Source organism: Chaetura pelagica, unplaced genomic scaffold, assembly GCF_000747805.2.
Source record: "Chaetura pelagica isolate M959 unplaced genomic scaffold, ChaPel_1.0 scaffold221, whole genome shotgun sequence".
Lineage (NCBI taxonomy): Eukaryota > Metazoa > Chordata > Aves > Apodiformes > Apodidae > Chaetura > Chaetura pelagica.
Window position 1 is genome coordinate 13,159,534 of NW_009952533.1, and position 16,265 is coordinate 13,175,798.

The window sequence follows — 16,265 nt, forward strand, 5'->3', positions numbered from 1 at the left end:
GTCCTGTGTGCCAGCAGGAGCATATCTCTGCTGAGCCAACTCATCTCACTACCCCCTGCAAAAACACACACTTTTTTGTGGGGTTATTTTTCTGCCAGTTTAGTGAGCTAAATCAGCTCGGGTTCCCCTGAGAAGGGAAGGGCTGTGTGGCCATCAGACAGGAATTGGGGGAAGGAAGGATACAAACTCTCCCTTTTGGAGACACTGCAACAGAATAAGAGTTAGCCAAGCTCAAAGAATAATGTGCAACTTCATTCTGAAAGGCAATAGCAGAGAAAGACATACCTGGCACTGCATCCTCAGTTAGGGTATGTTTCATTGTTATTGTTACAGTTTTTTATATGATATCTTATAATTAATGTAAATATTATTAAGTATTTTTAATATATAGCTTTTAAGGTACATAAATAACAAAGGAGCCTGTGTCTTATTTTTAGAAACACCTTATGATCATCTTCACAGCAGCATACTTAAAATCCTTCAGTGACTCCCTCTAATGGGTCTTCATTGCCCTTGAACAAGTTATCCCACTCAGAAGTGGTCATAAACGAAAAGTGGAATTGTGCTGTTTTGAATCTCTTGACATAGAAAGAGATCCAGACTGTCTCTTACAGCCAATTTAATGTTGCTTCCTAAAAATCAGTTCATGGCTTAAGATATACTGTTACATTTTTAATAACATTTAGACTATATAACTTAATAAATAGAATTGAATGAGGCAGAAGAACTTGTAGTAACATAACATGACAACTGAGAAAATATATTTATTAAGGCTGTTTCTTCTCTCATTTAAGGATGGGATGTGGGTACATGAGCCACAAAAGCTCAGCCTAGCTTTAAACAGTGAAGCTTCAGACTGGTGCAGCTTCTCATCACTGATTAGAACCGAGAAGAAAAAGTTCACGTCCTCCAGCTTAAACATTGATAACGCCAGAGCCCTCAGCCAAGTAGCATAAAAATTAGTTAGAAACTATGTAGGGAAGACCAAAACTGGGAATATTATTTTTTTTAATATATAATTAAAATTATGAGCAGAAAATAATTTGAGAGGGGGAAAACCACAACTACTCAACTGCTACTGGAGCCTTTGCTGTGATCAGAGAAAGCAAATAACAAGGAAGTCCTCATCATTTATAACATTTTCTAAAAAAATCTTTTTCTGTAAGTTAAATATGCCCCTACCTACCTTGCTTTAGATGGTTTCAACTGAATTCCCTCTTCACCCAGACACCACTTCCTAAATAAAAAATAAAAAATCCCCCACTATGTCTTCACATCAATAGCAGAACAGACCATCAAATTAGAATAAAAGAACATCAGAAAGTTATAAAGCACATTGAGATGAAAGGTACGATTTGTCATCTCTTTTTGTCCTTTCTTATTAGTGAAAATCATCTGCTTTTCTGCCTTTAGACACATGCTTCTGTAAATATGCTCCTATGAGTGCGTGATAGTAATTGAATTAAGAATTTAATAGCACCTTTGAAAAGAAATTATGCTCTTAGGAACCTAAACTTGATTCCAAGTCCCTAAAGTCAGGCAAATCTTCCTTCTGTCTTTGCATTATTGCTTGAAAGAACATAAACAAACTATTACACACAATTGTTTGACAAGCACATACTCTAAATTGCTACCTGCTTAATAAGCCTCTATGGAGATTCTAAGCTGTTTCAGATGAGAGTAGATGTTTGATCAAAAGCATGAAGGTTATTTTAAGCAAGCACACAACTATCTGGTCTGGTCTTTCAACAGCTAGATACTTCTACAAAGATTCATGGGAATAGGGGAGAATTCTACTTTAGTAGATTTTGCAAGGGTCCTGGAGGGCTTGCTAAGAATGTTAAATAAACAAGGTCTCTCATTCCACCTAGCCACAAAGAACTAACAAGCCCCCACAGCCCCCTCCCTGTCTTCCAGCCTGCTATACCTCCCACCGGCAGCCCACACTCATCAATACACGGGAGCTCCAGATATCACACACCAGACCCTGCTGTGATGAGCAAACACCAATCAACAGCCCCATTAGCCTCCAGAGGACAGTATAGTTTGTTTACAGTAAATACTAGAGCACTGCCAGAGGATGGCTGCACAGGAAACGCTGAGGGGATTTTTTCCCCTTCTGGGCCCATTTGGAAATTTGGGGTTTCGGTGAGGGGAGCCCTGCATACTTATTTCTTCTCTTTAAAAACGAAGAAAAGGAATGGTTAGAACACAACCATTAAAAATTAACAGCAATTTAGGATTTTTTTTGTTGTTAAAGAGCCTTCAATCAAAATTACTAAATTTTCAACAGCAAGTAACTTATGATGAGCAATATTTAGCATTTCACATGTGGTTACCAAGGTTTCATTAAATAATCATTTTCCAGCTTTTTTGAGATGCTGATACTGTTCTTCAGCTCTTCGATACTTTGCTGCAACACCTACTAAGTGCACTGGAATCACCAAGGTTTTCCTCCAGAGCTGGCAGACAGCAGAGGGGATTTGAGCGAATGCTATAGCTTACAGAACGGAGTGAGATGTGGGGAGAGGTTTAAGCAGAAAATCCAGGAAAGTCTGAAATCCACCCTGTGTGTTGTTACCAGCTTAGCGGCACATCAGATTGACTGCTCCTCTACAAGACACCAAGGGGGAAAGATTGCTGCCTCTTCTGCATATGCTTTGCATACAGCCTAGTGACTCTGCTCTGTTTGGAGATTGGAGTCACTTCTGACCCTTTGTTAACAAAGACAATATCATTTATTATTCATATGTATCTATAGTTGGAAGACGTGCACTGCAAGTAGCTGATCTCATTCTTTGCTGAAGCAACATGTGACACAGACATGGCTATGAATGTTGTTCTCTTCCTTGGAAGCAAGAATTAAATTGAAAGGAAAGTCTCAGTAGCCTGACAGAAATGAACTTGAGGTTTAGCTCATGGGGGGAATTGAGTTTCTTATCTTGCGGTGTTGAGATGAACTGTGAAACAGTAGTTGAAGGATGACTACTGAAGCAATCACTAGAGTGGCCAAGTACATGGGAAGAGGTAAGGGGAAGCAATTAGTTAGGGCAAAGGAAATTAAAGTTACATGTTTTGCTAGTAATTTTTCAGAATAAAGAACCAGCAAATAATTTTGGCAAGATGCCAACTATGTGCCATATTTATCTTAATGCTACGTTGACAAAATTCTTCCTAGCATGACTCAATGTTCTATGCAGGATATTCAACAATTTCTCCTGAAATCCCTAAAAACTCTGAACCAACAATGAGGTATCACCTCTAAACAATGCTTAATTTCCAAGTGGAAGCAGGGGGAAGTCTGTTATTACAGTAAACTGAACACCAAATCAATGTCAGCAACTACATGACCACACCATTCAGAAAATAACTGAGAAAAAGCATTCAGATTTCAAAACTAGTTTTCAATACATTTCAACATTGCGCTATATATTTATCTCTATAACCTCTGTCTACTGGACATTTTTTCAAGTAATATTTATAATGCATTCAAAACCCTGTGTGTACATCAGCAGAAGCAGTTTTAAGACATAGTGATGAAATAATAAATGGATGAAAGTTACAGGGTAAAATGTTTATATAAGCTGAATTGAAAGAGATTCTTGGTGGCTACACCTCTTCGTTCAGCTTTCCATTAACTTAATTAAGCTAACTCATAGGCTTACAAGCCTGGGGGACTTAGAGAACTTGATCTGAAAAGAAAAATAAAGGGTTTAATCACCAGGCCAGGTTTTCCAAGTTGTCATGGCTCTAGTGCTTATACCCTGCACACTTCTATAAACCCAAACTTCCATTACTTGCCTGAGAGTCTCAAATCAATATTATAGATAAAGGTAAAGCTTAAGGTAAACGATTACCCTATAAGATGATGGGAATAATAATTTTAGTGAACATCAAACACATTAGGATACAGTAAGCTTGCACAGACATAATAAATTCATCAGCTATTTCTGCTGATTGATTTGTATTCCAGTTTAATTAGCCATGAAAGAGTCAATTTTTTTCTGAAACCTTCCCTCCCTCCCTTTTTTGTTACAGATCACTGCCACAAAGGATAATCCCCAGCTGTCAAGTTAAGGAAATTTAAAAGGTAGGTTCTAAAAAAAATCGTTACCCGTCATGAATTCATTTTCATATAGACCAGTTACACTTATTTCCAAACGACTTTGGTTGGAAAATCACAGCTGAAAATATACTGATGGCCTTAAAGTATTGCTTTGAAATTGGCTTTAAAATACTTTGCAAGCAGAGTAGCATGATTCAGTGGAGGTAATGACATATAGAAAGGCAGAGGTGCTCTGGAGTGGCACAAACCCTATAATCTTGCAGTTGCTTAACTTTCAGTAAACAACTTTAAATAACACAAAATGAGCACTTCAGATCTGTATGGCATAAGGAAGGACAAAAACACTTGTCATAAAAAGGATATTCTGTTCCTGAAAAATAAATAAACAAACCAATGCCACAAATGCTTTCAGAGAATTCAGGAAGAGTATCCATGTTTGTTTTAACTTGCCACTACAAAAGAGGCATGAAACAATAGTGAGGTCCAGCTGTTGTTTTTCTTGAAGAAGTCCCAGCTCCCCACGCAGAGAAACTACACTTGAGATGAGCTGGCTGAGACAAATGTTCTGTCTACACTTTAAATGGCAGCTGGTTATTAAATGACTCCCAATAGGATGAACACTTGCTATTGACAATAAGGTAATATAAGGACCATGCAGAGCAATCAGGATGGGAATGTGAATGAAAAATCTTTAATCTGAAATTACAGCTGTCAGGGTTATATTATAAAACATGAAAGTTGCATCTGCACTTAGAATTAATGTGTCCCAAAAGCCAAGTTTCTCATGAAGTGCATCTTGCAGATACATCTTTTATAAATAGACTACTGGCCTTCCATAAATCAAAACTAACTGTAGCCTATACTAAGGAATTAAAAGGGTCATCTCTTCTGGGGTTGGTATTTGTTGAACAGAATTTGGGAAAAATGAACATTGATTTACAAAGTCTAACAGACACTGGTAGCAGTATTCCTTTCTAACAATATTCACTGACTCCAATGTGTCACACAAGCTACTTGTTCTTTTATGACCAGCCTCAATGTGTAAAAGCAACTTTTTCAAAATAAGAAAACATTTTCAAAAGGGCCACTATTTAACAATCTGAGTTTACAGTGTCAAACAAAAAAATATAGCGCTTTTTATTTGCACATAGTTCAGATAAATGGAGTAAGTATGGGCATGCTAAACCGGCTTCGATGCAACCATTTTCAGATTGGACACACGGCAAAATTAGTTGCTTGGTCTATTCCATAGCCCTGTAGCTCAAGAAGATCACTTCAGTTAATTTCTCATAAAGGACAGAGCCACTTCCATAGGCTGAACTTTTGTATATGTTTTGCGACAGCCCATCTTGTGGTCAAGAGAGAGTTATTTTTACGTATTTGGTGATATCTGTGTTTTGATAATTTCAATAAGCCAATATCAACAGGTCTCAAATTGCCACCCAGAAATTCTGTAATGATTTGTAAGAAAAAAAAAATACCTTTGATACTAGTCCAGTATATACAGTAAACCACAATGGGTATTAGCTGGGAAGACTGGCTGTAGCCAACAAAAGCTTTAAAACCAATAACTGTAATGATGCATTTTATGAAAAAAAAAATACACTCACTCCTACAGTCTTCATACAGACAAATTTACAAATTAAATTCTGAAAAAAATAAAGGCAAAAAAATAAAGGCCTAAAAGTAGAATTGCAGCGTACCTATATTTTCTCCCTCTTCTTTTGGGTTTGGGCAGTGGTTTGGTAGAGAATGAGAGAACATGAGTTTCCTAGTCTCCCTCTTCTCGATAATGAAGTCCTCTGGACTTCTGAGGAAAACAAGGGACTCAAGTTTAAACACTTGTCTCAACTTCCACCTGAAAGTCAATTTATTTCTATTTAAGTTCTTCTTGCCTTCTTAGACCCCACCCAAAGTGCAGTCAAGATGCAAGAGTTAAATTCCCTGCAATGAATCTGCATCATCACCTTGAGGGAGCCAGCATCAGCAGACCATTGGCTGAGATGGACATTCATTGACAATGACTTACAAATAATCAATAAAAATTAAGAGTAGCTATGTGTGCCATGAAGGGATTATAAATTAAAAAATAATAATAAAAATAAAATTAACTTTATATCTGAGCACAAAGAGTTGTTTATGTAAAGTGCATGTTATTTTCCCTCAATAGTAATACAGCGGACATTTTCAGACTAACAGTTGAATTTTTAGAAAATGTAATTGCAGAAATCTGTTGCTTGCTTTCAAACCAAAGATCCACTGTTTCTGTGATATTATAATACCGAAAATCAGTTTCTGTGAGCCTCAAGCTGATGTTTAACAGAAAAAAAATTACTAAAACATTTTAGAATAAAGAATTAAAAGTTACTAATTCTGAAATTCACTTTGAGTTCAATTAAAAGCAATGTTTCCTCTCTGCCTCACTGAATTCAGAAGGTTACTTATATGTTTTCTGGCATTATTCAGAAATTTCAAGTCTTTAGGATGTGCTAAACAAAATTCTGAAAAAGAACGCTGAAGAAACAGGCAACAGAAGGCTCCAAAATTATATTTTTCAGAAGTTAATTTTCTTGTACATTTTCAAAGCTACAGTATTTTTCTCTTCACATTCCAGATTATTTTATAGTGTCTCTCAGCTTTGTTAAACTTATCACATTTCACCCCTTGAAGTGTCTTAGACCAGGGTGTTGAGTTCCCCCTAGGTATCAGCTGAAAAAGATATTAGCATCTGTGCTGCAGGCACATATAATCATATTCATTTGTCAAACATTTCTCTGATAACTCTCCCTGAGAGTTATCAAATACAAGAATAACTCAGCCTAGAATAATGTGGAACAACATCTGTGAACCTAACTTTGAGGGAAGAAATCATGTTGGATAAAGAAATTAAGTTGCCTTAAAAACACAAGGAAAAAAATTCAGGATTATGATAGAGATTGACAGAGATTAATGAATAAAGACAAAAATATTTTTAAGAGTTCCAACCAAACAAATGAAGATACTACATTATCAAAATCAGTAAACTAACACAGTCCTCCTAAAACAGGCAACAAAACAATCCATATAATTTAATTGTTCAGTCAGTTCCCTATGAAAAGTGGCTGAGGAAACCAGCAAAGATACTAATTCATTATCAGATCTCTGGGTATTAATTTATTCAAGGACAGGCAGCCCTGAGCATCCTGCCTATTCACAGTGGAAAAAAAAAAAAAAAAAAAAAGCCCAATCTCCACAAAATTAAAGATGAAAAGCAGAGAAGACACACGTGCATTTGCGTTTTGTTACCTGGTCCATTTATTTGTCTTATCTATCTGGGAGGTCTTGTCTTTTAAAGATTTTAAGCTCCTCAGAGCTGAGGCCATCATTAGCTTATATGTTTGCTCAGTGTCTAGTATAGGAGAATAAGACTGGCTGACAGCTCTAAGGCCACAAATACAATTAGGATTTAAATAAAGAGTCAATTTGGGTTTGTAACCAGACTTACATGAAAAGGTACTGCAGTTGTGCTGCCTCTTTAACAGCAAAATGAAAAACGAGTCTTTCATACTTTGGGAATAACTTAGGAATTATTTGCAACAGCAAGGAGAAATGACTGTAGCAGAAAAAGCCTTAAGACAGGTAAAACAAACAATCAAACAAACTCAAAGCTCTGTGAATTACTACATAGTTTTTTCACCTAGGCAGTGTCTTTGGTTCACAAGCATGGTTGTATTCAACAGGGTCAAAAATCCATGAATCAGTTAAATAAAATGCCTTCTTGAAAGGAGCGTCAGGTCTGTCTGAAAAGTAGAAATCTTATAAATGTGTAATAAAACAACCCCAAACCACCAAAACTTGCAGGATGTAGCCTCCTGTATCTCCATTAAAGCAGAATGAATGTCTCAGATTATGGAGTCCAGCCTTACATCATATACACCCTTTCTGAGATGCTCTGTGAGTACTACTTTGAGCCATTAAGTTATGTTTTCAAGACTTCATGACATTGTTCTTTTTAGATGATGATAAAGCTTTGTTCTACCAACAGTTTAAGCACTGGATTTATCTTCCAAGAATTCTGAAGCACAAAGAGAAACACATGCAACTGTAATTTGCAACTCTCTTGACAGAAGGATATGTAACTGTGCACTTGCAACTAGAAATGATCCCACACACATTTAAAATGTCAGGTAAACCTTACTAAGTACCCAGAAATACTTGAATATTCTCTATTCCACTTGAAGCAAATCTACAGACAATTTGTTTGTTCTCTGTAACAAATGCTACCACAGATGGAATATCAAAGTGTCAGACAAATAACCTACACGATAGATGCAAACAAGCTCTTCCCTGTCTACACCTAAAGTCTGGCTGTTGTCTATTAGTAGTTGTTTCAGCCAATTTCTGACCTGAGAAAGAGAAAAGCAAGTTAACTGATAATACAGCACTGGGAGGAGTAGCTGACGTACCAGAGGGCTGTGCTGCCATCCATCATGACCTGGACTGGCGGGAGAGTTGAATAGAGAGGAATCCAATGAGGGCCCAATAAGGGCAAATGTAAGGAGGATGGAGGCAGACTCTTTACAGCAGTGCCTGAGGACAGGGCAAGGGGCAGTGGGCACAAGCTGAAACAGAGAAAGTTCCATCTACACATGAGGAAAATCTCTACTGTGAGGGTGACAAAGCACTGAAACAGGCTGCCCAGGGAGTTTGTGGAGTCTGTTTCTCTGGAGATACTCAAAACCTGCCTGGATATAGTCCTGTGTAATGTGCTCCAGGCAATCTTGCTTTAGTGCGGGGGTTGGACTAGATATCTAGAGGTCCCTTCCAACTCTGATGATTCTGTGATTCTATGAAAAGGAACAGAAAAGAGGCAGAAGAAAGGGCTCATGCCTTAGAGATGAGTATGGTGTGGATGAAAAATTCAGACAATTTCTAAAGCGAATTGGTTTGGTAAAGGAAATTCCTTGTGAACTGAGAGGTGCAATTTTTAAAATGAGAACTGGCTCTGAAGTAGATCAAATGGATACAACCTAACAGAATTTGCCATGAAAAGTTTGGACTTTGAAGATGAACCTCCAGCCAGATAAAACATTACTCCTTTCCTTATTCACGTTATTCCTTTTTTTTTGAGGAAAATAAGTCTGCCATTAAGTAAAATTGCACCATTCTGGCAAGAGGTACTTTCTAAAATAAGAGATTTTCAGCTTTAAAGAGCTTCTATTATTCTTCAAGGTGAACATTTTTGAAACAACCTCACCTGCTGTTCAAGAGGTGCTCACAGGAAAGCGCAATAGGAAGGGCTGCCAGGGCAGAACAGGAGAGGGAAGATGCCACCATGGTTTTCCATCAAATATTTTAAAAATTATCTCTCTGAGAAAAGGGTTCCTGTTTTGAACCATATTTATACATAGAGTTGTGCAGCTCTGCCTGTCACACTCACTGTATTTTTCACGCTGGCATATATCGCATTTGGAAAGTAGTTATTCTGGATATCTTTTTCCTAGAAAAGAATGCCAAAAATCTTAAATGCATTCAATGTCATCATACTGTGAACCAAGTTAATCCTTAGAAGTTATTGTTATCATTTCAATTATATGAAACAAACTACCGTACGGGACTAAATTACAAGGAAAATCAATTAGAATCTAATCAATACAATCAAGTTTGTATTACAATTCATATTTTAAATCACAAAATGTTCTCCTATAAGCTTCTGCTTATTTTCTAAAAAGGGTTGACATGGCATTTTGTATTGCATTTGAAAGCTATCGTTTCCTATTAATTTGCTTTGAACAAACAAGGAAAAGATGAAGAAAATCAAAAGGAAGTTCTTGTTCATGTTTCTCCCACACATCTTCAGCCGTGTGAGCAAGCAGTTAAAACATGCAAATGCAGTTTGGAGGAAATTCGACATCTCTATTATAGATGAAAGGTAAACAAAAGCAGATGAAGGATTAGTGCAATTCCAAATTTAAGATATTGCTCTCGGTGACTTATAATAAAGTGGTGTTGCATACGGTGGCATGTTTTAGATGACATTTCAATTGTACAAGCAATTTGCATTCTATCTGACATTAAATAACGTTCTCATTATTATGAATTCTGGCAGCATCTCCATCTCCGCAGCATAAAGATATGAACTATGAGGCACATCTTAATGAAGGGAGTAAGTTTTCCTGTCAATCTGAAATGCTAGACAAGGCTGTACCTGGGCTAAACCTCCAGTAACATTATTGTGAGTTGCCCACTTCTGACATAGTACAAATCTTCAGCTAAAGCATTCTTCTTATTAAATAAAGATCTATAACTGAACACATGTATCTGTAATATCACTACAATCCAAAGAAAATTAAAAGACAGATTATGTCCAGGATATTACATGCACCACCACAGAGCACTGCGAGAATCTAGTATGATCCTGTTGCTAAGATACCTGGCTAATGCCACGGAAACAAGCCCTTCGTACTAATCTAGCACAATCCATGCATGCTTCCACATATTTTGGCAGGGGAAAGTAGGAGTCCACTGACAATGGCTTGGGATATTGCTAGCCAGTGCGCCTGAATTTATACATTTTTTATCTCTTGCTGGTAAGCTTCAGCAATCTGAGTGAAATAAGAAATGTAACACTCTGTTAATGGCATTTGGTAGCTTTATGCCATTTAAAACAAGTAAGATTACTTTTTATCCTCCTGCATAGTCAATAAAAGTTGCTTAAAAAGGTAATTATTTAAGTGCTTTTGGTTGCAAAATTGCAGTGCTCCCAAAAATGACTGCCCTTAATCTTTGTGATTTTTGCTGTAATATGCACATAAATGACTAACTGCATTCGCTGTCTCTACTGCTGCCTTCAAGGCACTCCTTGGGTGCATATGGAATAAGCAAGGGGAAGAATAAAGTGGAATTATCTGAACACAAACAACTCACGAGTCTGTACTATTTAAAACTGCTTTGCAGCTCTAAGCCCACCAGTAGCTCTTTGCCCAACAAGCTAAAAAAAAAAAAAAAAAAAAAAATCAGGAAAAAGGAGAGGGATTGAAAAATGAAAAACAAAGCAAAACAAAAAAACAACTAGTCATTCCATGATGTGTGTAAAAATCTTACATGAAAGAAAACTGCTTCATCAAACAGCCTGGTTAGAACACAAACTTATGGTCAAGCAATGTAAGTGTTACATATATAATTTTTAAATATGAGAGACATGTTTTTTCACTGATTAAAAAGTTCACTAATAAAATGTTCTTACTGTAAATCCAACAAGAATTTAAAAAAAAAACTAAACATAAACACACTCCCTGTCTTTTTTGCAATGCGATCTCTCCTAAGCATCAGTGACAGTAGCTCTGTTGAGCTCAAGTTATGATAACAATAACTTTTGCAGATGTTCATAGCTGTCAAGTATTATTCACTAAAATGTCAGAAGATGTGATAAAAAGTAAAAACAGAAGAATTCCTCTGTAGCAATCAGTGGAAGTCAAGAAGGCAGAAGTTACACATTAATCTCTAGCTATAAAACAGTCAGCTGCAGAGAAATAGTGAAAATACTGTATTAAAACAAGGAAGCAATTTTGCATGTGTGTGCATGCCGACATGTACATAAATAACTGAAAGAAAGATCCTTATATTTCCACACTTTGTTTGCTTCCAATTCATTCATATTACAGACACTATTTATTTATTTTTTTCTAAAAGGAAAGCATGCATCTCAGATAGCAGCACCTAGAAATATTATTATTAGTTTTTAATGATTTTTTAATTAATTTTTTAAAAATTGTTTTCTACTCCATGGACTCCCAAGGTCATACTGCAAGTTTCTCTGGCAAGGGACCTTATGGATTCCCAGCATCACAACAATTAGTATTGATATAGGCCATATAAGATGCAAAAAACAATGCATGGACAAATGTCTGTTCCTTTATTCAGAATGCTTTAAACCTTTTGAAGTCTCCCAGGACTTTGTTGTCGTAAAACTATTTCTGAATAACTACTTTAGGGCAGCATACAAGGGTAACTGTATTATAAAACAGGAGATTGTTCACGAGAAAGAAAAAATAAATCAATAACAGGTGCAAGTATCTCAGAAACTGTTACTCCAACATAAATTGTCCCTGTAAGAAGGACAAAAAAATGTTTTTACAAACCTTTTACTTTTTTCAATTCTCACTGGAATCCAAGTCAGAAAAGAAAATGGCTGTTTGCTTAGAATAAAGTGTCTGAGCTATCTATGTGAACCTGACTGTAATGGCAAAGGATGGTGCGGATCAATATCCATCTTCTTCATTCCTGAAGTAATAACTTTCAATAGGAAAATCTATTTACTTTTACTTACCTTTATTTTATTTCATTTTGCTTTAAAGAAGTCCATTCCAGAGGGAGGGTTTAGATTGCAAACAGCAGTTAACAAACTGATGATTTAACTAAGGACCATAGGCCAGTCGGCATGTTACCGTTCCCTGTGGCCATTGGTTAGGGTTAAGAACAAACACATTTACTTAGAAAATGTATTTATTATATAAACAGCATTAAATGCCATTTAACACATACAAACTCCCTACGTATAGCACATATTGGAAAGGTCAAACAGAACCAAGGGGTAATTTGCCTAATCCTTATTTACAACACACCTAGAACTGGCCAAGCCTCTCTCCCACAGCAACAAACACTCCCAGGAATGACATGGCCCCCAACATCTCCCTTTCTAGCCCTGTGCCCTCAGCAGCCTGCCCAGCCTCAGCCTGCAGCATAGCCTTTTCCTAGGAACTGCTGGCCACCAAAGCCAGCTCATCTCACACAAGAGAAAGTCTGCTGCATGCAACAGGCTAGTGTGAAATGATTTTCCCCCACAACTTCTCTGGACAAACTTCTCAGGCCCATACATTTTTCAAAAAGGGCAAATGAAATGGGAAGAGAGGAAGAGAAAGACAAAGCAAACTAACATTAACCCACTTTCAGCAAATTTGCATTCTCAACATATCGTGTAGTTGATATGAGCCTTAACATTACATTGTTTATATCTATCAAAACAGAATATTTATTTACTTTTCTCTCTACATCTCAACTGACTGTCGCAAATAAAACTTTATGGCAGCACTTCGGCATCACCTGGTATTTTCTAGTATTAGGGGGTTTTATTTTAATTACACCCTAAATGGGTGTATCAGATAGCATGGCATCTTTCTAGTAAATACTGTTTTCAAGCTTCATTATCTAGAGCACAGTGAAAGGCTTACTCATTTTAAATTCAGTTGAGAAGCTGAAGCTCATTTAGAAATTTAAAATATTTAAAAGTACATTTGTGTTTTCTGCAGTCACTGCTTTCCCTCCGTACTGCTAAAATCACCTAAACCAAAATTAAATCAAGACTGCAGTTTACCCCTTGCTTAATATTTACAAGTAACCATCTGTCTTTCCATAATACAAATTTTTCTGACTATGGTAGCAACAGCATCCCTCGCTATTCACAACCATGTCAATATTGAAGTCCAAATAAAAGAGACTGCAAGACTAGAAAGACAACACTTTATTCACACTGCGAATTTTATTAATAATAATTGCTAATTAATCTTAACTGAAGAAGCAGTGCAAAACCCCATGTCTGAATTCCAGGTTCTTACATAAATCTCAGAGCACTCAGAGTGTGTATTTGTAACTGAGAAAGAGATCACCAGCATTAAAACCCTGCTTATATCAACTGCAAGATGGGAAATAAATTAGAAACTCTACTCTCTTTAGAATTTGAGAGGAAACATATACTAATATAGATGTAACCCAGAAAGACAATTAATTGCAAAGTAGAATTTGGAGAATAATAAGGATAAGCAAGATTTCATTGTCACTAATGTCTGCATATTTATTGGAGAGCAGATTGTGTGAGTGTGTGTGCGATGAATAAATGAACCCTTAATTGTACAATTTTCCATGTAGGGTATACAAGTAGAATCTTCTTTTTAACATCTTTATTTTCTCTCTTAACACCATAACAGGAAAAAAAAAAAAAATCACATAGAGAAGTATTTCTGTATATATTGCCAGAACACAGAAGACTATTGAAGCTAGGCAGAAGCTCCAATAAATCTGAAGAAAAGCCATTGACAATTTTATAAAAAATAAAAAATAGTTTCTGTTGTTAAAATGCACCCAGGGATTAGAAAAAATATTCAGGGTCTTAGAGGTTTTAGAAGGTTGGTGGGTTTGGGTCTTGAAAACAGTAATTTTTATTCATTGGTTTTTACCTGCAACAAATACTGTTATGAAATTTCATCCACCATTTTATTTCTCTTAATATTGAGCTGAAACTCAAAATAAAGGAAACAAGGCAAAGGCATCAGGAATTAATTAAGGTTACTGCAGGAAAATCACAATATGTAATCAATGTTTCTGAGCTTAAGTAGGCCAGGTAAAGGATTAGTACTGCTGTACAGCAGGAGCTCTGTTACAGTAAAACACAGATGAAATACCTACTAGGGTAAGTAGTAAGTTAGAGGCTTTAGACATAATTATGTTCTATATAATTTAAAGCTCAACTTCCAAGCAAGTAAGTGCTATTAATTATCCTCTACCCAACACAGCTCTTAAAATGTCAAATTAAAAAAGACTATTGGTAATTGCTTAAGTTATAGCAAACTAGCTCCCTCCAGCAGTGACAGGAGACAGCAGGAAAAAGAAAGCAGGATGTGTCTTTCCTCTCTGATATTTACAGCTACTTGTTCTTCAAGCAGATCGAGAAAATAGTAATGCTTGCACTGAATTGCCTCAGCCCTCTTTCAGGGACTGATCCTGCCAGTAACCTCTCCTGAGAAGAACAGTGGCTAGATCAGGCGTTTATTTGGGAGTTCACTGAATGCTGCTGGCCTGGCTTTTCTCCATGGGGTCAGGTGCAGGACACTCACACCTGTGTGCGCAGGAGCAGCGCCTGCAGCAGACGGGGCAGGCGCAGGCAGCCCGGCCTCCTGCCCCTGACACAGGGCTGAACTGCACTCCCAGCTCTCCCACTGAGGCCGAGGTGAAGGAATTAATTTGCTTCTGTGCCTCCGTTTCTCCTTCTGCAGGCAGGCAGAGCAGCAGGCCCCAGTGGGATAAACACCCTTTGGGTTCACTGCATGCATCCTTTTCCTTCTAAGTTGAAGAGCTTTACTGCAGTCTTTCTGCACAGTTTGGCCAGATGTCAGTGCCCCATCTAAAGGGCTACATATTATAGTTAAATATAAATACATGCATTAAAGTACACAAGAGTATTTTCTTCTACGAGCATTTGCCTAAAATGGAAATATTTGCATATAATTACATTTTTAAACACAGAGGGAAAAAATCAACAAAAACAAAATAACAAAAAACAAAAAACTTGAAATTGTGTTTAACCTGCGAATTTTTTTCCGAGTTCAGTATTCAAATTTGAATTGCATGAAAGGTTTAGAGGAGCTCTCAAGCCTTGACTGTGCACATACTTATACATACAAATCAGTGTCAAGCTTGTAGCCTCAAGTTGTGGGGAAAACATATGACAGAGAATATAATGTACTGGGCAGGGAAGGTTGTGCAATACCTGCCTGAAATGCATACAGTATTCCTCCTGGCTCTTAGCCATTCCTAACTCATAACCTCTATAATTCACAAAAATTATATATTAAAAGCATCTAATGAATGTTGAGTTATTTTGAGTTGAATTGCAGAGTTAATAGATGCTTGTCATCATGCCAGATTACTGGTATGGACTAATTATATTAAAGAGCTAGCAGATCCTTATCTGAGAATGTCTTTTAAGACAAGGCTTCTGAGTAAAGCTGAAATGTAGAGTAACTTGCAGATATCCTCCCAGTCCAGATCAAGTGGGTCTTTCATGCGTTAATATTTCAGTAGACACATCTTCAAGAATTCTCTCCCGGGAAATAAGATCATTTGATGGAACTTCTGTTTGATTTCAGGGGGAGCCTGGTACCTAAACATCTTTAAGAATCTGGCCCTTAGACAATTTTGAAATTAAGAATTATATATTCCAATGTTGGATTAATGCCTAAATACCTTAAAAAATGTGGGCTTTGGAAAATCCCTTTAGGTGCTTATCAGCAATTGAAGGCATCTGGATACCTTTAAAAATGGCCCCAAATGCCACTTTAATAGCTCACCCTCTGCAGGAGGAGCTGACACCCCTTTTCTTTCTTCCACATTCCCACAGGTGACTTCTTTCCACCTCAATGACTGCTGCAGGTGTTTGGACTGTGCA